This window comes from Equus caballus, chromosome 26 (genome assembly GCF_041296265.1).
Source record: "Equus caballus isolate H_3958 breed thoroughbred chromosome 26, TB-T2T, whole genome shotgun sequence".
Classification (NCBI taxonomy): domain Eukaryota; kingdom Metazoa; phylum Chordata; class Mammalia; order Perissodactyla; family Equidae; genus Equus; species Equus caballus.
In genome coordinates this window covers 36514289-36538740 of record NC_091709.1, presented here as the reverse complement: position 1 = coordinate 36538740, position 24452 = coordinate 36514289, and the positions used below count along the sequence as shown (strand labels likewise).

The 24452-nt window shown below is 40.4% G+C and overlaps 1 long non-coding RNA gene across 1 annotated transcript; it reads right to left on the bottom strand.

Annotated features, from left to right (window-relative positions):
* Window positions 1-8365: 8365 nt before the first annotated feature.
* On the bottom strand, window positions 8366-11473 carry LOC138920942 (uncharacterized). The gene is made up of 2 exons (XR_011433013.1): window positions 11382-11473; window positions 8366-9936 (listed from the first exon to the last, which is right to left on the bottom strand). It is a non-coding gene; the product is annotated as an uncharacterized lncRNA (long non-coding RNA).
* Window positions 11474-24452: the final 12979 nt, after the last annotated feature.

The following is a 24452-nucleotide window of genomic DNA, read 5'->3' as shown; positions in this document are numbered from 1 at the left end:
GATTTACAAATACCAGTCAACTCTATTGAGAACAAAGAGAAAAGGAAGCAGTGTACATTTAATTTTTTAAGAGCAAGAAATTAAACCCCGTGAAAAAACCATGTTCCAACATGACATCCAGATTCACCAGCCACATCTCCTAAAACAGAGGGCAAGACTTTTAGAAATAAGAGAAAAGAAAACGAAGCACTTTTAAAGGCTTTGCACGCGGGATGAGAAGACATTAAATTTTGGCAAGCATCCTGGCAGCCTGCAGAATGAAACCACTCACTGCCTGCAAGCATTTAGCCCACAGCTGTTGGAAACGAAGAATGTCAAAATACGCAAAAGTAAGAATCCATGAGCACACATCAAAGAAACGAAACTCCAGGGGACACCCGTCGGCGAAGAGGAGCACTGAAGGAGGGGCAGGAAGTGCAGGTTCTGGACCACGTGGAAAACCAAACAATCTCGTGTCACAACCACAACCTTGGCTGTGTTCTTCCCTCCTGTAGCATCATGGGAAGTTATCCCAGACATTCAGAAATTCATTTAAATAAGACCTAAAGCCTGGTGCTGACACTTCCTTCTGCACAAGGGCATCATTCACTCAAAGAGGAAATCATGAAAACTTAGGGAGGACTTCCTTTTTTCTTTGTTTTTTCTTTTTTAACCAAATCTCATATTTACTGTACCAGTAGAAATAGTTATTTTTTAAAATCAGAAATTAATCTTATTTTACAAAGAAAAAACTGTTTATTTTATGAGGCCAATGTCCTCTAAGTTCAGAAATCCCTGTAGTTCTTTGATTTAAGTTGAAATACCACATTCCAGCCACAAGGGAGGGGTGAATTCACTAATGGGGCAAACGTGTAACTTTCTAGAGGATAATTTAAAGATTATGTCACTACTTGGAGAAATGGGGCTAGGTTTTCTTTTCCTATTTTTCAATGTTTATACAATTTGCCCATGTTAGTTTTATAATTTCAATAAATGTTTACCAAAAAGAAAACAAACTGAATCTCTACTATGACTAGAAGTAAGAGTCACGTGCTAAGGTTTGTCTTTTCACATAAAGTGACAAAGGAGGGTGACAAAGCCAGAGAAAGCAGTGGAGAGCTTATCCACAGGCCAACTAAGTCATAGGACATATGAACTAGAAGGATTAAAATTTTTCTCTTACATCACCAATTTATAATTCAAGAGACTTTTGGAAGCATTAAGAAATTGGTCCCTAAAATGTCATATGTTATTTAGGCATGAAAGAGAAAGTGGTAGAGTTATACTGTAAATCTCATTTCTGATGAGAACCTAGAGAAAACACAGGACAAACCTCAGTTTCAAGGCATAAGAGCTGCAGGCTGCAAGAGGCTGAATTAATACAGGTAAATATGGCTTCCCAGCCACTGTGTGCTCTGCCCCTAAAAAGTCAGCAGGCAGGATGCGTATTGTCTAAGAAATCCCCAGAGGACAGCTTAATTACATATACAAAAACATGCATATTCTTTGACCCAACAGTTCCTCTTTGAGAGCTAACCTTCCAAAGAGACGTACACAAAAATGTTTGCACAAAGATGCTCATTTCAGCATTCTTTATAATATGAAAAAAATGGACACGCCCTAAATGTCCACAAAAAAGGGCTTAATTAGATAATTAAGGAATATCTATACAATGGACTTTTATGCTGCCTTTAAAAAGAAGCTGCAGACATAGAGACAGGGATGTGGAAAAAAATCTCTGCAGCATATTGTTGAGTAAAAACAGGTAGTGCATAAAATGGCATGTATGGTATGGTACCATTTTTGTTTAACAAAATGTGCACATGATAGAGAGACATCTGGAAGGACAGTCTCTAGTCTATTGGCAGTGACTATCTCTAGGTGCAGAATTTAGGACAACTTTCCCTTTATTCCTTATTCTGTCCTGTGTTCCTGGAACATTCTACAAGAGTAGGTGTGGATTTCTTCTTCTGGTACTGGAAGGAGGCCTCTAGGACAGAGCTGCTGGATGGAGCCTCTTGGGAAGTCCTGGGAAACCCCAGGGTAACATTCCCTGGAGGCCCCCTGGATGGATTGGAGGGTGGGTAGAAAGGGCTTAAATGATGCGCAAGCAAAGAGGGAGCCAAAGCTGTTTACGGCAAGAGAAAGGACTGTGACGAAGCAGAACTTCCGGGTGATTAGACTGAATTCTCTTCGAGGCTGCACGGGATTGCGTGTCCCCATTATTATTCATAGCATTCCTGCCGTCGTAGAACTCAGTGGGCCATTGGAACAGACTGGCTAACTGGGAGTTTTTCGGTTAGTTGGGGCCTGTGCCAAGAAAGCAAATATCAAGCTAACTTTCTCAAGGTATTCAAAGTCTTCGGAGGTGGGGGAGAAATTATTCCACGGAACATAGGAAATTCCCAAGGTCCACGGATAGGCTGAAAAGGATCCTGATGGGAAGTTGTGTTCAGCACTATGACATATAGTAAGGATTTTTTTTCCCAAGAAAGAGTGAAAAAGAGGTGAAAGGACTCATCTCTTACTCTAACAGGAATCAGCAGTGATGATAGACTCTCCCCGTAATTATTATATTTAGTTTTGAAATCCTCATAAACAAAGAGGTGAGTAGTTACCTACTAGAATGTATAACAGCTCTAGTGACATAAAATTTTCTGGATGAGTAAGTGAGAAGCATTTTGGGCCTGATTCCTAGTTTGCCTGATTGAATATTCTTTATAGAGTGGGTAGAGCAAGCAACAGAAATGAAAAATATTCTCTTTTTAAAGAATCTTCAATACTTCAATAACATTTTCCATTATCTCAATTCAAAAAAGTTATTAGAAAAATGTAGCCAAAATACTTATTAAAAGGAAAATAGCTTCAAAATTATTACGCCCAAGAGTTCCAATTAAAATGCCTGGGAAAGGGACACCCTACCTTTCAGGGGGCTTTCCTATTTCCTATTTTAAAATTTAACGGTCAAAAGAAATAACAAGTAAAACCTTAAGGCAAAACCAAGCTTCAACAAAGAATCCTCAAAGATTTGAACCTACTGAAGCATTTAGAACATTCAAAGTGAAAAATAAGTATTTCTGTTCAAACCTAGTTAGAAAATGTTTGATGTTACAACACAGATTTTCTATCATGTACTTTGAGTTAACACAGAGTTACAACTTAATACAATTAAGCATGGCTTCTGTCATTGGGGATTCTCATAAGAATTAGAGCACGCTGGCTATTTACTCGGTTTGAATTGGTGGCAATGTTTATATAGGATATGATTAAGATCAAGTTATTCTATGACCATTTGCTGCTTGAAATTTTCCCATTCAGCAGAATCTATACATCACTAAGGTTAAAAATGAGATTTTTGTGACCAAAAAAAAAAAAAAAAGCATTTGATTGTGTAATCTTCAAAGTGTTTAATTTGTATTAAAGCTAAACCCAGAGGCTCTGAAACCTTAGGGCTCTCGATGTGGATTTTTGTTCTGGTTCACACACCTTGAGACAAAGGCGCATAGTCAAGATGTGGAGGAAAAAGACGTTTTTTTGTGTGTGAGATGCGGGGCAAATTTATTCCCGAGGCAGCCTGGAATGGGCTTCAGAAAATGGATAGAGTGTCTTCTTGAAGAAAGGACCTCTAAGTAAACTCGACTGCCATTCAAAAGATCTGCTCTGACACTTAACAAGTGGTGCTGGAAGAAAGGAAAATCTGTTGTCAGGTTTGGGGTGTTTATCAGCCCCCCTCGAGACACTTGACCTAATGCTACGCCCCCGTAATCCGCTGATCTGCATGCCGTGGCCTTGGGAGCCTCGCCCACGACTGCCGGCAAAATTGCCTGGAACACTTGTCCCGACACATTGATCCCTCGCTATATTGTGTGAGGCTCACCTACTCCCCTCCTCCCCTCCCACCCCCCTCTCAAGACTCCCCCTAAATTTAATTCTGCTCACAAATTGTGAAATAAGTTGTTTGGGCTGGATTTGTCGAGTGAATTGTCCCACTAATGAAACAGTCTGTTCATTATACAGTCGGCGGACGGAAGATTTAGCGCTCCCATACCCCGGGACTCGGGCAGGTTAACGTTTTTAGGCTGACAGTTGACAAAAGAATGAATAGCTTTCTCCTGTCAAATCAGGCTTACAAACAGCTTGGCATACAAACAGTTACTACTTGTGTGCATGCGGATTTAGGGTCCCCGCCTGCTAATGCCCCAGATTTGTAAGTACAAATTGGTTAGTCTTCAAACTGTTTGCGAAAGGAATAAAATGACCAAAAATTAGTTTGTTTTAGCCTTTTCTCCTCCCCGCCCTGCTACCGCAAGTGAAACATTAAAAAGAGAAAAGGAAAGGATAAAAATCGCGTGTAATGGTCTCATGGAATATTGTTGGGTTTTTGCTTAAGGCATCAAATGAAGCAGGACCATTGTTTGGCAGGAAACATTTTGTTCTGCTGGGGTACCCTGCTTCTCAGAAAGCAGCTGAAAATCTAATGGAATTAATTGAAAATGTGTGATTTTAAAAGACAGAGAGCAGAGGGAGAGAGAGGGACAGAGATCAAAAACTTTCATTTCTATTGATTTGAGTACCTGTTGCTTAAAACTGGTTACAATCCCTCCCCTCGTTTTGGCTGCATTGGTCTTTTAAAACGAGTCATTTAGATTTCTGAACCTTTTTAATGGGCAATTATGTGTAAATTATATAAAACCCATTTTATCTTCCTATGGCGGTTTCTATTGTTTTGTGAATAAATCAAACTAATGCAAAATCATTGAGGGGGAATGCTTTACAGGAAATAAGGTGAATATTTTTATTATGTGATTTATCATTGGTTTGGCGATAATTTTTAGTCTGAATTGGGTTAAAAAAACTCTTCGGTTTTTTATAACTGCAGCAGAATAGTAGACAAGAGTCCTACATATTTCTATCACTTTGTAGAAGAAACAGACAAAAAAAGGTAAGACTAAGAATGTTTTCAAACCTGAACTTGATCTAACATCTTGGCATTAAGAACTTTTCCTTCTTGATCAGATACGGCCCAGGATGGCCAAACTCCTTGTAATACTAGGAGCTCCTCTCTCATATTTCAGTAAGTTCATTATCACGTGTTTCTATGCTCTCTAAAGACGATTTTTAAAAATCAGAGCTATCAGCAACTTTGCAAGCAGCAGTACCGAGTTACTTCAGAACTTCCTTAAAACCTTTCCCTTGTCAGTGTCTACATCTTGTGCTGATATTTTGCAGCATTAAGAGTTCCCAACAATAACTATATTCTTAACTCATAAATGTGCAAAGTCAATGCCAGTTGGCTACTGGAAATCTGAATAATGCAAAAGTATTAGACTGCCAGAGAGAATAAGTGGGCAGCCTTCATCCCTGATATGGTTGAACCTTTTTTATGAAGTCACCCAACCCTATAGCATGTCCTGCACGTATGAGCCACCTAAGTCAAAATGAGTCATTTAAATCAGGGAGCAGGAATGGGGAAGTTACAAACAACTTAACAACAGCAAGCCCCACACTATGGCTGCACACAGAACAAACCCGGGGGTCTCTTTCCATTTTCCATCTTTTCCCCGCTATTCCCAGGACTTTGCAAAACATTTTCCTGTAACATCCATTCCTTACCTATCAAACCTAAGATTTTTTCCTACTTCTTCATGACATTTTAGAGCCTTTCAGAGACAGAGGCCATGACATATGAAGAACTTCAGGCTAAGAAAATGCATCTATTCATCAGGGAAATGCAAATCAAAACTACACTAAGATATCACCTTACACCCATTAGAATGACAAAAATATCTAAAACTAATAGTAACAAATGTTGGAGAGGTTGTGGAGAAAAAGGAACCCTCATACACTGCTGGTGGGAATGCAAACTGGTGCAGCCACTATGGAAAACAGTATGGAGATTCCTCAAAAAATTAAAAATAGAACTACCATACGATCCAGCCATCCCACTACTGGGTATTTATCCAAAGAGCTTGAAGTCAGCAATCCCAAAAGTCCTATGTACCACAATGTTCATTGCAGCATTATTCACAATAGCCAAGACATGGAAGCAACCTAAGTGCCCAGCAACAGACGAATGGATAAAGAAGATGCGGTACATATATACAACGGAATACTACTCAGCTGCAAAACAGAACAAAATCATTCCATTTGCAATAACATGGATGGACCTTGAGGGAATTAGGTTAAGTGAAATAAGCCAGATAGAGAAGGATAATCTATGTATGACTCCACTCATATGAGGAATTTAAAAATGTGGACTAAGAACAGTTTAGTGGATACCAGGGGAAATGTAGGGTGGGGGGTGGGCACAAAGGGTGAAGTGGTGCACCTACAACATGAATGACAAACATTAATGTACAACTGAAATTTCACAAGATTGTAACCTATCATTAACTCAATAAAAAAAAGAAAATGCATCTATTTAGTGAAATAATATTTTTTAAGAACTATGTTTAGAGAAATGGCACTTCCCTACGAATTCTGTAATGCAATGACTACTGACAGTGAAAGCTATCAGAAAAGGCAGGAGTTTCAGGAATCAGTCTCCTATTTGGGGCAGGCTTCTCCTTACAATCCACTAAGATTAAAAAGAACCCAGGGGTGAATAAGACCAGAGCTGGCCCAAGTTCCATACAAAGATGGAAGAAAAGTGAATAAATACTCAGGGATGCTTATTATCTTACTCCTGATGAGAAACCAAAGCTGCTGGCAGAAGTATGTTTTAATAGGAAATGGTAGGCTGAAATACAAAGGCTTCCTCCTCTAAAAAGGAGATCTGATGCTAAAGAAAGCAAGCTGCATCATCAGCAGGGAGGGGTGGGTGCTGTGTGTAGGTCTCTGGAAGGAAACCAATTTTGGACTACATGTATGTTCTTCCGTGTGATAAAGTGACCCCGCTAAGAACTTCCCCGGCCCGTCTGTACAATGGGAAGACTAGGGTCTCATACTGTGGTTGAGTTGAGTAATTTATGTGTAGCACAGTGCCTGGTCGCCTGGTCCAGCAACCAAAAACTATCTATTTTATGAGGCTTCTGAGCAACCTCAACTGGGTAAAGTGGAAAATGCTAGTGTCTTATGAAGCATCCAAAAGACTCAATGGAAAGCAAAAGGTGATGGTTGTCGCTTAATGAGCAACCTGATGAGTGAGCCTCCCTCTGGGGCTGCATTGCCAGGTAAGACTTAGTTCATCAACTGTCAGGGCTGGAGGTCTGCCCCCCTCATGTCACAGACGAGGAAGCCAAGGTTCAGATTCACACCGGGTTAAAACTCAGGCCTCCTGACCTCCCATCTAATACTGTTCTTTCTCTTCAGAACATTTGTTTGAAAGGAAATGCTATAAATGCTGGAAACTGGTTTATCTTTTTGACACATAATTCTTATTTCATTTGTATAAAATGGGACATTTGGGTGAGTTCAGAGAGTTTTCTGAATTGACGTTGTTTGGCTGCTTTTTGCTTTTTAGGTGTGTTTATAGATCTGGCTATTTTTAGAAGTGAATTACAGTTTCCAGTTTAATGCTGAGACAGTGGTTATTGTTTCATTACTTGTGAAGTCAAGTCAACAGAACAAATCTATTTGCTTTTTTAAAATCTCAAAAATTCAACATCAAAAATACATTTTTCACAGAAAAAAATTATTGGTTTGAGAAAACTGTGCCTAAACCATGGCCCACGGGTCAAATGAATGGCAAACAGGAATGCCGATGAAAACAGATTGTGAGAAACAGACTTGTTCTACCTCACACAGGTTTTCTAAGATGCCCTAAGGTCCCTCAGAAACCTCTAGAAGGTTTTTGTTTCTTCCTTTGCTGTTCTCCGTCTGGGAAGGCTGCCAGACCAGGCTCATCATGAGCGCCAATTCAACATGAAGGGACAGACGCCAAGATGGCTCAGGTTAGAGTACCAGCAGCTCATTGCCCGGGCTACATATCGCCTTGATGCAACAGACTCCTTGTAAAATTTAAGGATTGTCAGCATCCCAGTTTGGCAAAGATTACCTTTTAGAGAAAGGGATACAGAAAGAGAAAGCTAAAGCCCCCAAGATGAATTTCGTAACCGCACCCAGTACCGGTCCATGGAAGATCTATACAATAGCTACCTCTCTTTAACTAAAGATGGAGCCAGGGTATTAAATCCTGTGTGAGAAGGAATATAGTGTCGGGGTTGAAAACAAAACCGAAAGACCAACAGGCTGTGCAGTCAGAGGACATGGCTTTGAATTTTACTGCAGTTACAGAGAAGCTGTGACTTTGGTTAAGTTAATTAGGTAGGTTGTGAATTGGTTTCTTCATCTATAAGGTGGGGGTGATGGTAACATCTACCTTGTGTACTTGAGAGTATGGATTAAATAAATGAACACATATAAAGTACTTATAAGACAGACGATGTGGTTAATAAATGTTAGCTGCTTTTATTGGATATTCCCAAGATCCTCCAGGGCTTTGCCCTTCAAAGTATGGTCTTTGGACCACAGGTATCAACATCACGTTATCAGCAGTGCAGAATCTCGGGCTCCATCCCAGACCTGCTGAACCAGGATCTGTTTTAATAAGACACTCCAATGATTCATACACACAGTAACGTTTGAGGAATGCTGGCTCAGAACACACTTCTCTCTAAACCCTAAAATTATCCCTTGAACCTTGGGTGGGTGGCATATAAATGAATGCTGGAGTCTTCAGCTAAAATCCCCCATATGCCAGAACACTACCCAGTAGTGGGGGTTGCCAGGCTGGTTATTTAATGAGTTTTATGATACATTAAATCTTCCAGACCTCAGGGCAATTTGACCATTAAAGAAATAACTTTTTTTAAGGTAGCCCAAAACAAGCCAACTCAAGCGAATAATGGGATTAGCGTGGTGATATTGAAATCAGAGTTGTACCACGTGAGGACCTCTCCATCAATCACGTCTGCTGTCCTCACGGCTGATTATGGTACATTGTTTCATCAAATTAAACAGCAAAGGGATGTTGTAAAGGCAACATATGGTCCTCTTTCAAAAGTAGTTAGCCTGGCATTGCAGAAGCGGCCTCATCATGGCTCCTCTGAAACCTTCTAAATCAACGCATTGAGGGTATTTGCTTTTGCAAAACAATGTCTCATAAAAGTGGTTGCTTTTAATTGCAGGCTGGCTGTTGTCGGAAGCACGGCCAGGATGAGAGATGTGAAGGAGAGTAGAGGGAATCAGGTTAGGATGGGGGAAATCAATTGTCCATCTTTTCCTGTTCTCCCATCACGGTGACAGCAATCATGGGAGAAGAGGGGAAGAAGTTGCACTCCTGCATCCCTGATAGATGCTGGACTCTCAGAAATCTATTTTTTGCCCTCTCTATTATGCAAAGCAGACTGGGGACAGGTTTTAGAATCGACAGGAATAATAACGTGCAGTTTAAAGACCTGCTGAAAGGAAGAAGATTTTCTCTAATGATCAACATAGAGGACAGGATTTTGTGGAGGTGCCAGCCTAAGGGCAGCTTCTGGTGGATCCAGCAGAACCCTCCACAGTTTATGAGAAGTGGTTTATACGCTATTGAAGAGGGAGAGCAGCCCGAGACTGAATTTCAAGAGAAAAGTCAGTAGGCAATATTCGGGGCAGTGTTTGTTGCTATTTTGCATTTATGTGGCTGGCCTTTGCTCCAGGGAGCATGAGCACTCAACATTGCGTAATTAGCAGCAGCAATCCTCCCAGCGCCCCTGTGAGGTTGGCGTGCAATGGTGTCAAGGGCAGTTAGCCATCATCTTTTCCAACTGCAGCTCTCTCTCCCACCCTCCCTTCAAAGCACCCCCGAAACAAGAGGGTTGACTAACCTGGGTGCAGAGGTTACCTCCTACCTTCCGGTTTGTGTGTAGCTCTTTGTCGCATCTCATCACACGGTTGCCGCCACCCCTAGGGGGCAGCCCTAAGTCCATTCCCCTTTCTGTGTCTGCTCAGAGGAAAACATAACCAAGCAGCAGCCTGAAAAAAGATCTTATATATATTTTTTGTATTATTGAAAAGCAAGACACAAGTGTTTCCTTAATTTTTCAAAATATACTGAAGAAGATAAGACAAAAAGTCAGTCTCATCAACTGTCCCCCTGTGACCATCCTCCCTTCCGCCCAAAGGGAACCACTGTTAGCAGTAGGTTATGCGTCCTGAAAGGGGTCTTAGTTGGCGCCTGATCAATTTCCCAATGGCTATTGGAATCTCTTCTGTGATGCTAAGAATGAGCCAAAATAACCCTTCAACTTCAGCCTACTGAGAATATCTCACAAATAACAGCCTTTTACCCAGGAAGTTGCGAGATACTGACTTTTATCATGATTTGTTTATTTAACTCTGGTAAGATTATACAGTATTGTAGGGGTGTTATTTTATCCTTCATAAAATGGACATGATAAAACTCTCCACCTTCCTACCAGGGGACAAAAAGCAATAAATAACTTGGTATCCAGGACAATAAAATCCGGGAGAGTGGTGTTTAGTGACCTCAAAATTCCAAGTTATTTTCTTTAACCGAATGAAACCTTTAAAACCTCAAATAAGCAGAAGTTGGACAAACCATTGTTAAATTCGTTGTCTGCCAGAGGAGCCATTAATAAAGTAAAAGAGTGATTTTATAAGAAATAGAATGCATCTACTGGTTTAATTAAGAAAATTCAGCATGGAGAGATTCCACTGTAAACGTGAGGGAAACGTGTTCCTTATGAAATAACAGGGGCGTGTGTGTCAGAGTGGAGAGTGGCCCCTCTGTTACAAGGCTTAGAATGTAACACAAATCCTTGTCCTTGCGGGGGCAGGATCCAATGACCAGGTTGTTCCCGGTGTAGGATTCACAGGAGTTGACGCACGTGGAGAGAGTCTTTGTCACTCAGCTAAAATAATGGATACACTTAACCATTTTAAACGACTTTAATAAACTCATAACGCTGGCGTTTTGGCTGCTTTGGGATCTGCTGCAGCTGAAGTGTGGCAAACAACCGACCTGCTGGGGGATGATGCTACTCACAACACACCTGGGACGAGTTATTTTTTGGTATCAATTTAAAGCCAAACACTGATGCAATTTGGCCCTCTTCAGAGCCGGGCTTCATCAGCCGCTCTCCTCATTAATTAGCGTGAGCTGTAAGATGTTGCTAATAGCTACACATCTTGTAAACATGTTGAGCGGGCTCTGCCCCCGAAGGCCCGCACTGTTAAGTGATACCTCAGCTGGGGCTGGCAGAGCCAGTGTCCCCACCAGGGAACAGCCGAAAGGTGTGCAGCCTCCGCTCAGAATCAAAACACTGTGCTCTGAGAGCTCCGTTTTTGTTGTGGTTCCCATGGAGGTGACTGCCTTTTGGTAGCAATGATAATAATAAAGAAGAAGATAAAAATAAAGAAGAGGAGTTGCAGGAGAAGAAACTTGCATTTACACTCACCAAAGGACAATGCTGACAAGGCCAGGTGGTGGGACTATGGAAATACTGGTTTCTTCCCAGTGAGATGGCTGGTCAGCGGCTTTATATGAACCTAAAACCACAGAAGGAGATAATTAAAAGCAGGTTTGCAAAACAGCTTTCAGATAGGAAACTGCTAAGGGAGAAGAAGGACGAATGAAGACGTGAAGAGGCCATGTGGTCGTGACTCTTTCTTTGCTAACTTCACATTGAATTCTTTCGCAGGGTTACGTTCAATCTTAGGTGTTCAGTGTTATGGTGGAAATGAAGAGGAGAGGAAGACTGGAGTTAGGATGAACTCATCCTGGTTTGTCCAAACTCACCTGCTTTCAACATTGGAAGTGTCCCCGTGTCCAGGGAAACCTCTCAGTCCCAGGCAGACCAGGATGGTGGGTCACCCTATCTGGAGTCACAGATGTGCATGGTTGAGAGACCCTAAAGACCGTCTCGCCCAATTCCCTCATCTTACATAAGGGGAAACTGAGACCCAGAGGAGTCCGTGAGGCAGCACAGCAGCATCAGCATCTACTAATGAATGATGAATACATCTGCTGTCTTGTCCTGTGGCCGAAATCATCAGAGATTACTAAACGCAAACACGGTACACAACGAAGGACTGGCCCCTGAGTGAGGTGAGGTGGGTTCTAATCCCAGCTCTGCCACTAAATAGGGACCTTGAGGGGCCAGCCCCTGGCCAAGTAGTTAAGTTCGTGCACTCCACTTCAGTGGCCCAGGCTTTCTCTGGCTCAGATCCTGGGTGCAGACATGGCACCAATCGTTAGGTCACACTGAGGCAGCGTCCCACGTGCCACAACTAGAAGGACCCACAACTAAAATATGCACCTATGTACTGGGGGCATTTGGGGAGAAAAAGCAGAAGAAAAAAAAAGAAGATTGGCAACAGTTATTAGCTCAGGTGCCAATCTTAAAAACAAATAAATGGGGTCTTTGGGTAAGGTAACCCCCACCCGCCAAGCACTTTCCACCAACTATTTCATTAATCTGAATGAAAGTCCTTTGAGGGAGAATTAACATGCCCTTTTAACAGGTGAGGAATTGGGTTCAGAGAAAACAAGTAATTGGCCCAATGTCATGGTAAGAGGTGAGATTTGAAGGTGGGTTCCCTGCCATCAAAGCAAATGTTCTTCCCAGAAGGGCACCTACACGGGTATGAAACCGTCAGCCAATTCCAATGGCCTGTGGCTCCCACCAAGGGACTCACCAAAGGGGGATGGTAATTGGAAAAGGGTTTTTCTCTGTTTGTGCAACGCAATAGAGAGGTAACACAATCATCACAGAATGCCCAGATGATTGATAATTGAGGGATTAGTGCCCTGCCTACTTTCAAGAAGGATTTAGATTAGCGAGATACATGTATTGACCAGGAGCTTTCTTTCCCCTTTTTTATTTAGGACAAACTCAGCATTCAACAGACTTTAAAACATTTTAAAGTCACCACTTTCTTATCTCCACCAGAATCAGAGTTGTAAACTCCATGAGCACAGGAATTTTGTTCACTGCTATAACCTCAGGGCACATATGCCTAGCACAGAGTAGTTTTTTGATACATATTTGTTGAATGAATGAATGAAATTCAAAATTCAACATAGGAATGTTAAGTAATTTTGCTACATGTTTTTATTTTGTAATATATTTCAAAGTTGATCCCGAAACTTGATCATAGAGGAGGAGGTAGAAGAAATCAGGGAAGCAAAGATGTATCTGCCAAAAAATTTTTAGCCAAGAAAATTATTGGATGGGCTCTTGAATAGATGTATGTGTTCTTAATTTTGTTGTTGCTGTTTTATTTTTATTATTTTTTTTTTTTTGAGGAAGATTAGCCTTGAGCTAACATCTGCTGCCAATCCTCCTCTTTTTTGCTGAGGAAGACTGGCCCTAAGCTAACATCTGTGCCCGTATTCCTCTACTTTATATGTGGGACACCTGCCACAGCATGGCTTGCCAAGCAGTGCTTGACAAGTAGGTCCGCACCCAGGCTCCGAACTGGTGAACCCCTGGCCGCCGAAGCGGAACATGCAAACTTAACTGCTGTGCCACTGGGCCAGCCTCATAATTTTTATAAGTTAAATACTTTTAGTTATACTAAAGGAGCTTGCTATTTAAAGACTCATTTTTTGTGGATCCTGCAATGAAATCATCTTTTTAGAAAGAGAATAATGACCAGAAATTAATTTTTCTAAAAATTTAAGGGTCTATGTTGGAGTTGCTTCTAGTGAAGCATTCTTTTATGGGAAAGGTAAGTGTCACTTCCTCTTATTCATGTGGTAACGTATGTGTAGAGAGCACAAAACTGAATGATGTTGTATTTTATGGTTAATTTTAACCTCTTACATGTTTTTCAAGTATCTACTGTCAAAAAATACTAAATAATCAGAATTCTATGAGCTGATTTTTAAAATAAATCTTAAGGACTTTTCTAAATGATTAGCATATTTTAATTGATAATTTCTGCAAACATAGACAGGCACCTCCAGTTTTTCCAGCATTTATGTCATATACAGGATTCCTCTGGTTCTCTGGATGAAGTGGGTTTCAGTATTAGTGGTTTGGGATTTATGCATGAAGCTTTATCACTTACCAAATTCTATATTCCCTACCCAGTTAGCACTCGAAATGGCAACCCATCTTTGAACAATGCATATTTGACAGTGGAGAATAAGTAAGAATAAATCACATAGCTTCAAAAATGCTGTTAAAATAGGTTCAGCCCTTAAAATATATTTTAGAGGAAGAAGTAAACTATTATATAGAGCTAATCACAATAAAGCAACATGTCAGGTTGGACGGCAAGAGATCAGAAAGTAAGCTTATAAACAATATATGGTGTTTGGAGTTTATGTATAAATGTAATGATCTGAGAAATAACTTCTGATTGGATTTCTCTGAACTAGATGTGCTATTAAGATCATCATGGAACATCTTTCTTTGTGGATACAAAAGGCCTAGTACCATAAAGAATTGATTAAATCTGTGACTATCTCAAGGCAAACAGTGCATAAAATACCTACCTACCACAAGGAAATGTGTCTAAGGCAGGTTAACAGATGCATGAAGCTGTGTGAACTCTGCTTCTTTTGGCTTAGTCTTTATATCTTCATATAACTACGACTAGTCCACTTTATTCAAACAACTTCAGAGACTTCGGTTTGACACACATGGCACACACAAAACAGACAAACCTAGTGCCTGCCAGCAGGTAATTAGAACGAATAAAAAGGTACGTCTTGATGAAGAATTGCCTGTTGTCCAAGCCACCACTTCAGTCTGTCCAACAGGAATTCATCCTGTTGCAGCCGGAAGCCTGGTTTACAGAGGCAAAAAATTAATCTAGCCTATAAGACTTGGAAGTGATCAGTTTCATCCCACTGTATTTACTTATAGAAAATCTATTAATTTTTGTATAGCTAATTTTGTAACCAGGCACTTTACTTAGTTATCTTGTTGTTTCTAACAGCATTTCAATTGATTTTTGTGGATTTTAAAAGTGTGTAATAGTATCACCTGCAAATAATTCTTTCCCCAGATTTATAGGGTTTTGTTTCTCTTGCCTAATTGCATTGGCTGGTACTTCCAGAATAATATTAAATAATTGTTTCCATAGTGGTCAATGTCATCTTATCTTTGATATCTTATCTTTGATAATGCTAAAAGCATTTTCCCAACAAGCACTGTGATAGTTTTTCAATTAATATGTGTGTATGTGTTTATATGTAAATTTATTGTGTCCAGGATCTAATCTAATTAAAACTTTTTAAATTAAAAAACGACTGTTAAATTTTAATGAAAAGTTCATTTGGCCACCCGTCAAAAATATAATTACAGGGTTTTTGTCCTGTGACCTATTAATATAGTGAATTTTGATATCGTATTTCATAATATCAAACTATCCTTGCATTCCTTTGAGTTTTGCATTTTAATAAACTCCTGAAATCTATGTGCTAATAATTTCTTTTAGGATTGTGCTTAAGGATATACAATATAAATAAATAGTATTATCCTTCTCTATATTGATGTTTCTATTCTCTTTGGCACTGTAGGAAGCAGGTATGCTGTTAACACACTTCTAGAGTTTATTTGCTGAAAGCAAGTAATAATAGTAATTGTAGTTCACACTTACAAAGCATGTATTCTGTGATAGATGCTAATCTAACAGCTTTGCATATATTAATGCTTTCAATCCTCAGAGCAGCCCTGTGAGGAAAGTACTGTCATCATCATCATCATCTCCATTTTCCCGATGAGGAAACTGAGCCTAAGTAACTTGTTCAAGGTCGCAAAGGTAGTAAGTGAGAAAGTCTAGGCAATTTGGCACAGGAGTTTATGCTTTGATTCCCTAAGTCACTCATTTATTCAACCTGCAATGTATATTTACGGAGTGCCTTCCATTTTGAAGGCACTACACGATATATCTTCCTTTAAAAAAGCAAATGAATACATTGATGAATATTTAGGTCTAAGTAATGGGTCTAATGTTTGTATCCCTTTAGTCCAGGTCATATTTCCATAAAGATTTCTCCCTGACCTGTCAATATTTCTGCCCCACCTGCTGTGACCCAGTAGGGCAGACTGAGTTTAGCCCAACATACTAGCTTAGTCTGATAGCATCCTGGCAGATCCTGCATGGATGCTCCCAAAAATCATGCCCACAGTAACAGTAACATAGAGAACTAAATATCCATGTCAGTTGGATGAAGAGTCTGCAAGTGATGCTGCCAGACACACGTCTGTCTGAAAAAGGTGGAAAACTAGCTAGACTAAGATATGCAGCAAGGCACAGTGTGCTTGGTCAGGAGAAGGGTAAAAAATCGGGATAAAGCAGTTCCACATGTCCATCAGCACAAGAAAATAACCAGCTACAGGCAGAGTGTGAGAGTGGACCAGTGTCCGGAAAGTGGCTGTCACACCATATGTCTTTTCTCCTGCCCCAGAGCCCCTGCGGCATTTTTGAAGTGTTGGTCCTTGATTCCTTCTATTACCTGGTTTTAATTAACCTCCCGAAGCCCCTTTGTCTGGGTGGCAGTGTCAGCTGTGACCACGATGAATAGAAGGCACCCCTGTCAATATTTTTTGGAAGGAGGCTTGTGAATGGGCCCGATGAGCTGAGTTTGGGGGGCAAAGGAGGGTGGAAGGAATGTTTCCTCTTTAATCCGACATTTAATCACTGGATCTGAGGACAATGGAGGCTCCTCCAGCCTCCCAGAGCCTGATTCCATGTGGCAAGCCCAGCCCTCTTTTGTCAGCCTCACAAGGAAGCCCCACCTCCCCGAGCTCCACACAAGATTCGCTTCACAAGCGTCATTGAGATGAAACAGCCAGTACAGGGGACTTGTGACTGCCCCGCCCAGCCTCTGCCACCAGCACCGGCCCATCCTCCACGGGCCTTTGTTCCTCGATGGATCCATAATTCCATGAAAAGCCTTACTTTGATTTCCAGACTCTTGTATATTTAGAGTTCTCAAAAGGCATGCAACCCAGTGCAACTATTTTTATAGATATTATTTTTCCTGAGAAAATTATGATTCCATTAAAGAGCTAAAGGGTGCCAGATGGTTCATAGAAACATGAAATTATAAATACAGTGGTACTACAGTAAAAGGAAACCTCTCAGTGACTCACATTTCTTCCTTTCCCTTCTAGTCCTTAAACTACTATGACTATCTAATTCTATATAATAATTTCAGCGAAGATGTGATTTTTGTACTTTGGTTTTTTCAGCCAAGTGTCTTTTAATATTGCTGTGTGGCTTTCATAATGATTACTTTAATGGCTAGGTATTTATTTCATTAAGTTCATATGGTTACCCTTTACCTTACTGCTGGACATGTATACAGAGGGATGTCATCCGATAGGCAAGACGGCCCAGACTTTGGAATCCAAAAACCTCAGCCCTAGTCTACCTTTTTCCAACAGTGTGATCTGAATACCTTAACCACTCTGAACATGAGTCTCTTCATCTATGAAGTGAGGGTAACATCACCTACCTCCCAGGGCCCCCATAAAATCAAAGGAGATGATGCGCATGGAAGCTGTTTCTGAGCTGCAGAGCCCATACACTGGTAGTTATTATTGGCTTGTTTCCAAGTATTCAATACTAACAATAAAGGTTATAGTGAACGTTTTCAAACACACAGTGTTCAACTTCTTTTGAATTCTTTGCCTAGGAGAGATTCTAAGAAGTCCAGTTCCTAGGTAAAAAAAATATGAACATTTTCATGATGTTAGATCTTAGATCCAAACTGCTACCTGATTTTCAAAAGGGTTGAACCAATTTACATTGTAACTGGCTATTCATGAATGTAGCATTTTGCCAAGGACCTCACTGGCACAGCAAATTTTCCTTTTAAAACGTTGGCTAATTATATAAGTTGTTGCCATTTCCATTATTTAGCTACTGGTGAAGTATGAATGTTTTTCATGTGTTCCCTTACAAAAAATAATTCCTCTTGTGTGTGACGGCTTATCCGTTTGGCATTGTGAGATTTTATACAGTATTAAGACCATTTTTTAAAGAACGCAAATTCCTCAAGGTAGTAAGAAAAAGACTATATCATGTAGAGAGACCAACCTGAGCTTTAAAACACCACTTACGTATAAAAAATTTGTAGGATTCTAGAGTCAAGGAGCTTTCAGAACCCAACAATCCAAGTTTCAACTTTTTTCCTGAAAAGCAACCCTCCATGGTGGTTTATCCAGATCCAGTGCGTGAATCTGCATCTTTGGTCCTTTTCTGTAGTGTGGGTGTTACTTGTGAAGAAGGCAAATCACAGATATAGGGTCTGACACGTTACCTGTGAGAAACTGAGGCCTGGGGGTCTGCACTTCAACAAATGAATTAATCAAGAAGTATTTATTAGGTGTTATTAATCTCTTCTCGAAATGTGATTCCTACTCTCAAAGGAAACAATAAACCCCCAAATTAAGAAGGAAACCTTTGCAGAACACTGACCATACTTGGAAATCTGGTGGTGTTGGCTCTAAGCACCCCAGCAGATCAGGAAATGGGAAGACCCTGCAGCCTGGAGGGAGCAGGAAAGTCTTCAGACAGGAGATGACAATCAATCTGCCTTAGATCAATGACAGCAGATGACAGATGTGAGGAGCTGGTCCTCCTAAAGCATTTAGTGCCCGGCCACTGTGCTCAGCTGGCCCTGTCCACGGGCAACTTTGGTCAGGATGGCAGGAGATGGATGCTCACGGAGAAACAACTTGGAAATAAATGGCAAATCACAAAACAAAGAGATAACTACAAGAAAGCTCTGAAGATAGCATTATAACTATAATATGTGAGTATTAGTATAAAGGTATAATATTTGAGTGTGGTGTTACAATTATAATATTTGAGTATTAGTATTTTAGGATAATATTTGAGTATGGCATTATAATTATAATATGTGAATATTGGTACTATATTATAATATTTGAGCATGGTCTTGCGATTATAACATTTGAGTACTGGCGTTTGCATACAATGTTTGAGGAGAGCGTTATAATGACAATATTTGGGTTGCATCCTAGCTCTGCAACTTCACTTTATTGTACTTGAACTTCAGTTTCTTCATTTGTGGGAGTAGAGTATTTCCTTGCTTACGAGGCTGACATAAGAAAAATGTGTGCTGAAAGATATGTTTGTAACATTTTTTAATGCCTTACCATTTACAAAGCACTTTAACAGTCCCCATCTTGATTGAGCCTTATGGACTCATTTTACAGATGAAAACACAAGGTTCAGAGAAGTCATATGACTTGCTCAAGGTCATACAAGCCAGGTTAAAATTGCTTGAAGCCTAGAAGTCTACATCAAATGGCATTTTATTGTGTATGTACTAAGTGTGTGCAAGCTTTGTGCCAGCCATTTTACTTCGGTTATCTCATGTAACGCTACAGCCTCTCTAGATGAGAGGTAAGAACTCCTTAGCCCTGGTTTATAGGATGACTGAGTTTCAGGGAGAGGCAATCGATCTGTCTGAGTCCAAAGCCTGTGTTCATTCCACGACACAGCCAGCCTCCCTGGGAAACGATGCATGGGCATCTCGGATGGGAGATGTCTCCCTGGAGGACCTCCATGGGGAGAGAGTCAGTAAGCCGCTGGACCTCCCTGAGGGGGGCGCTCTGTGCCTCTCTGCAGAGAGACTGGGTGGGCCAGCAACCACAGGGGCCAACAGCGCTCGGCTGTACTTCAGACCAAGCAGCAGATTGGTTCTGAATTGTGGGTTCCCAGCTACACTGTGCATCAATGACAAACAAGCCAAAATCCTGCTACTTATCGTTTCATTTGGGATGGGCAATGAAGATGAAATGTGACCTAAAAATTCTTTGCCATTTGAGCTAATCAATGAAAATAGAGTGTTTGCTCATGGTAATGAATCTGTTTCTTTTTTCTAAACCTCAAAACACACACACAAACAATGCACTACCATTTATTAGCTTGTTGATAAATAGGTTTAGTGCAAGTTTCTATTTGTTTGTTTTTTGCCTTCTGATTATGGTGTACTTTGTAAAACTCTAAAAAGGTAATGCAATAATTAACTAAGAAAAAAGTTTTCAAGTAAAAATGAAAATGTTCTTCTCACCTTATTTAAATAGAGACATTTTCTTCTTCTGAGTTAGGGTTCTTCTTTTAAAAATGTATGGCTTATTAAGAAGGATTCCTTATTAAGGATTCTCACACTAGCCCATATTAATTTGCATGCTTTCCTTTCGCAGGAGATATAGCAACATTATGATTATGTTAATCATCTGAATCAAATATAATATGCTTTGTTATTGATTTTAATTTCACTCCTTAGCATCCAAAATAATTTTAGAAAGACCATATTTGAGTTATGACAGGTGCAAATGACTCTAGGCAAACATTTAATATTTTAAAAAACAGCATTTTTTCAAAAGGTTTCCTTTTTACAGAAATTGCAATTAAATTGATAGCCCTCTCATGTTCAAATAGATGCGATTAAAATGTGATATGTAGTTCCAAGAGGAAATACAAGTTGTACCAAATTAATTTGACATGCATTTATATTATCAGTTTTCATTTTATTTATAATTTGGTGGCTTTTAAAAATTGTGCCGTTTCTCCATGTTTGTTATTACGTGAATCTTATGCAAAAAAAAATAAAGTAAAAAAATCAGAGATGATTTTGAAATAAACTGAAACAATTTATTTCATTAATTTTTTCATTAATAGGGCAAGTTACAAAATGCATTTTAATCTTGATCTGTGTATGATCAGAATCTATTGAACACGGTGGAGAACAACTTACAGAAGTCAGTTTGCCCTGGGAAAAAGATGTTATGGCACATATTTAAAACTGATTTCTTGCATTTTCAACTGCAAGCAGGAAAGAATAGGCATGGATGGTAGAGGATAGGCCTGTGGCCTCTGGAGCTGCAAACTGTGGCCCTGGGTAACTTTTATTTAGCACACTAGCAAGTCCGTTAACAGGCACAGAAATATTTTAAATAATTGAAACAATTGATTCCCTGAGTTTCAGAAAAATTTCCCCATATTTCAACATCCATGAAATTACTACAGAGAAAATAATAACAATATTCTGCAAAAAAGTGTGGACTTATTTTTAAAGAAAATTTACAATCAGTTTTAACTGGTTGAGCTCAGTTCATGGTGGGAGCGTGTGGCTGATTACTGAGGTTCTGAAGGAAATGGTGGGAGTGAGTAATTATTTGTGATTGTTTGCTACCTATAACTATACCGATAGTAGCGCTGGAGCACAATGCTGGTGACGTAAGAAAAGACAGAGAGCTATGCAACCCTCTGGGGAGAAACCAGAGCCGGCGGAAGGGTGTCACTCTGTGCCAGGCCCCGGCTCTGCCAGGTTCATTAGGACACCTTGGCTTGGAGAACTTTCCACCCATCTTCCAGGGAGTGACTTGGCTTTGCCCAAGTTTCCCAGTTCAGCTTCAGAGTTGGGAATAGAAGGACTGAAAGACCATGTGTGACGGGCACGAAATGGTCAGTCTCTGTTCTAGACAGCCCCAGGCTCTGGCTGGAAGTTCACCTGCTTATCTTGAATGCCTGTGGCGTTCTCTTTCTCATCCTTTGCACCCCTTCTTAGCCCCAGCTCTTGGTAAAAGACCTGATATCTTCTTGTTGTTTTAACTAGTCGGGTTATCTCTTCTTCTTTAATCCTGAACAAGTGCAATAATACCTGATCTTCTTTAAATCTTAAACGTTATCTCTTATCTAGATGGTGGGGGTTAAAGGTATTGTTCATTCGTGAAAGCTGGAGAATGTAGATGGGGAAGATAAAGCCACCCACGCTCTGGACCAGGCTTGGGAGCATCCCACGTCACAAAGCTGCAGGGGCCCCAGCAGGTCATCTGGTTTGGCTTTCAGCTTTCAGCTTGAGCAGGCAAGGTGCCCAGGCCTGGTGATGCCTGTGTTTGCCCAGTCAGTGCCTGTTAGGGGAGCAGCAGGCCCCAGACCCACCTCTTGGTGGAGTGAGTTCCTCCCCTTAGTGAGCTATATGGCAATTACTTTCCGTGGGTTTCGTAATGTTTAGAACTGCTACACTAAGAGGAAATGGTAAAATAACGAAGTGACGACATACAGGATATAACAAAACAGGCCTTGTCCATGTGCACAAAATGAAGACAGTGGATTAAACGACTTCTCGGGTCATTCTCAACTCTACAATTCTATGTTTCTGACAAACAAGACAGTAACAGTTAGGGTAAAGGCTGCTTTTCTTTATTTTTAATTTAATTAATTTTTATCAAGATAACGTTGATTCCTATAATCCAGATTTTCCACTTCTGGATATTTATCCAAAGAATGAAAACATGAATTCAAAAAGATATATGCACCCCTATGTTCATTTCAGCATTATTCATAAAAGATTGCTTTTAAATAGAGTATGTGTCATCTAGCTTCCTGCCCCCTGGCACCACCTCCATTCCAATTTTTCTCAGCTGGAAAATTTTCTGCTTCTTCTTTTCCTCTCCATCCCTTATGCCCTTTGTCTCCAAGTCTTATTATTTCCTCCTTCAAATCATTTCTCAAATCTTTTGCTTCTCTTTCCAGTTTTATTCCGTCCACACACATCCCATCTCTTCCCCCATCACCTCAGGTCCATTCTTACAGGTATTAATATAAGACCAGCTTAACCTGCCTAAAATGTCACTTCCATCATGTCATTGCTCTGTTCCATGGCTGGCCACACCTCCCCAATCCTCTGGCTGACTCCCCTGCTCACTTGTACTTATTTATCTCCCTACCTCCAATCAACTCCTCCAGTCCAGGCCAGGACCATACCCCCTAGCTCACTACACCCTGCTCACTCTTTGACAGGGTTGGCTTACATTTTCCTTTCCTGGGAAATCTTTCCCCTTCCCCACGTCTTTCCAAGTGTTATGGGCTTGATTGTGTTCCCAAAATTCATATGTTGAAGTCCTAACTCCCAGAACCTCAGACTGTGATAGTATTTGGAGTGTCTTTAAAGAGGCAATTAAGTCAAAACGAGGCCATGATGGCAGCCCTAATCCAATATGACTGGTGTCCTTATAAGAAGAGGAGATTAGGACACAGGCATGCACAGACGGACGACCGTGTGAGGACCCAGCAAGAAGACAACCACCAACTAGCCAAGGAAAGAGGCCTCAGAAGAAATCAGTTTTGTGGGCACCTTGATCTTGGATTTCTAGTCTCCAGAGTTGTGAGAAAATAATTTTTGTTGTTTAAGCCACTCAGTCTATGGTACTCTGTTATGGCAGCCCTCACAACCTAACACACCAGCATCACTCATTCATCGAAGACTCCATTCGAGTCCAACATTCTCTGACTACTCTTGTTCATTCTGTTCTCCCCTTTCTCTGAATGTCATGATGGAACTGTTTAAGCCAATCAAGGAAAGAAGTGAGGATAGGATGGTGATGAGAAATAGTGATAAATCCAACAATGGATTAAAGGTCCAGGTTGGGCTAAAAATCGTGGGAGCTGGGTGTTCCAAAGACAGGAAGTGGTAGTTGGAGACTGAGATGATCAAGGAAGGGCAGTTACTGGTCATGACAAGAGGTCATGTCCAGTAGTGTGCTCATAAACCAGCCCTTATTAAATTGCATTTATGATTGGTCCCTTGGGGGCTAACTGTTAACAATTCTCTAATTATTGCACTTGGTCAGGCATCTCCAAGTTACCACACTCACTATCCAGTACATAGAAGCCTCTAGGGGGGTAAAGGAAAGGAGATCTGTAGAAGAGGTCATGTATTCAGGGCTACAAGTTGAGGATGAGGGCTGAAATAGAGAAATTTAGGGGGCCTAAGGGGCTGATTTATATCCCAGTGATAGACACAGGGAATACGGCAGAGAAGAAGACAGGCAGTGCCCTCAGTGAGCTTACCTGCCCGCGGGGGTTGGAAATGCTCCAGGGGCCACTGATGACAACACATCTATTCCCACAGAAAAGTCACAACTATACATGGCACATTCCCAGTCTAGCTCACAAAAGTCTATTTTAAAGTTAGAAATGGGTCAAATATACACACATCTTTCATATAATATCACTCTCTGCAGTCATTGAAAAAATTAAAAAGACTGAGGTGACCCTTCATGTACTGGTAAGAAATGGACTTCAGAAATGTTAAGAAAAAAGCCAGGTACATAACAGTATGTACAGTATGATTCCATTATGTAAAAATGGATGAACACACACACACGTGCATATATGCACTTGTATATTAGAATCATTCTAGAAAGTTATACAAGAAACGGGTAGCGTTCACTCTGAAAAGGGAAACTGAAGGACTAGGGTAACAAGAGAACTTACTCTTTATTGTATTTCCTTTTTTAACTGTTTGCATTTTTATCACACGTGTTACTTTTTAAATTAAAACTAATTAATAAAAAGTAAATATCTATACTTGGAGGGAATAAAGTCAGTTTAAGTTTTCATCTCATATTGTATTCAAACCAAATTCCAGATGGATTAAAACTGCTAAATTTTTCAGAATTAAATATATATTGCAATCATCAATGAAACAATTAATGCAGGCAAGAACTATCAATGGATACTCAAGT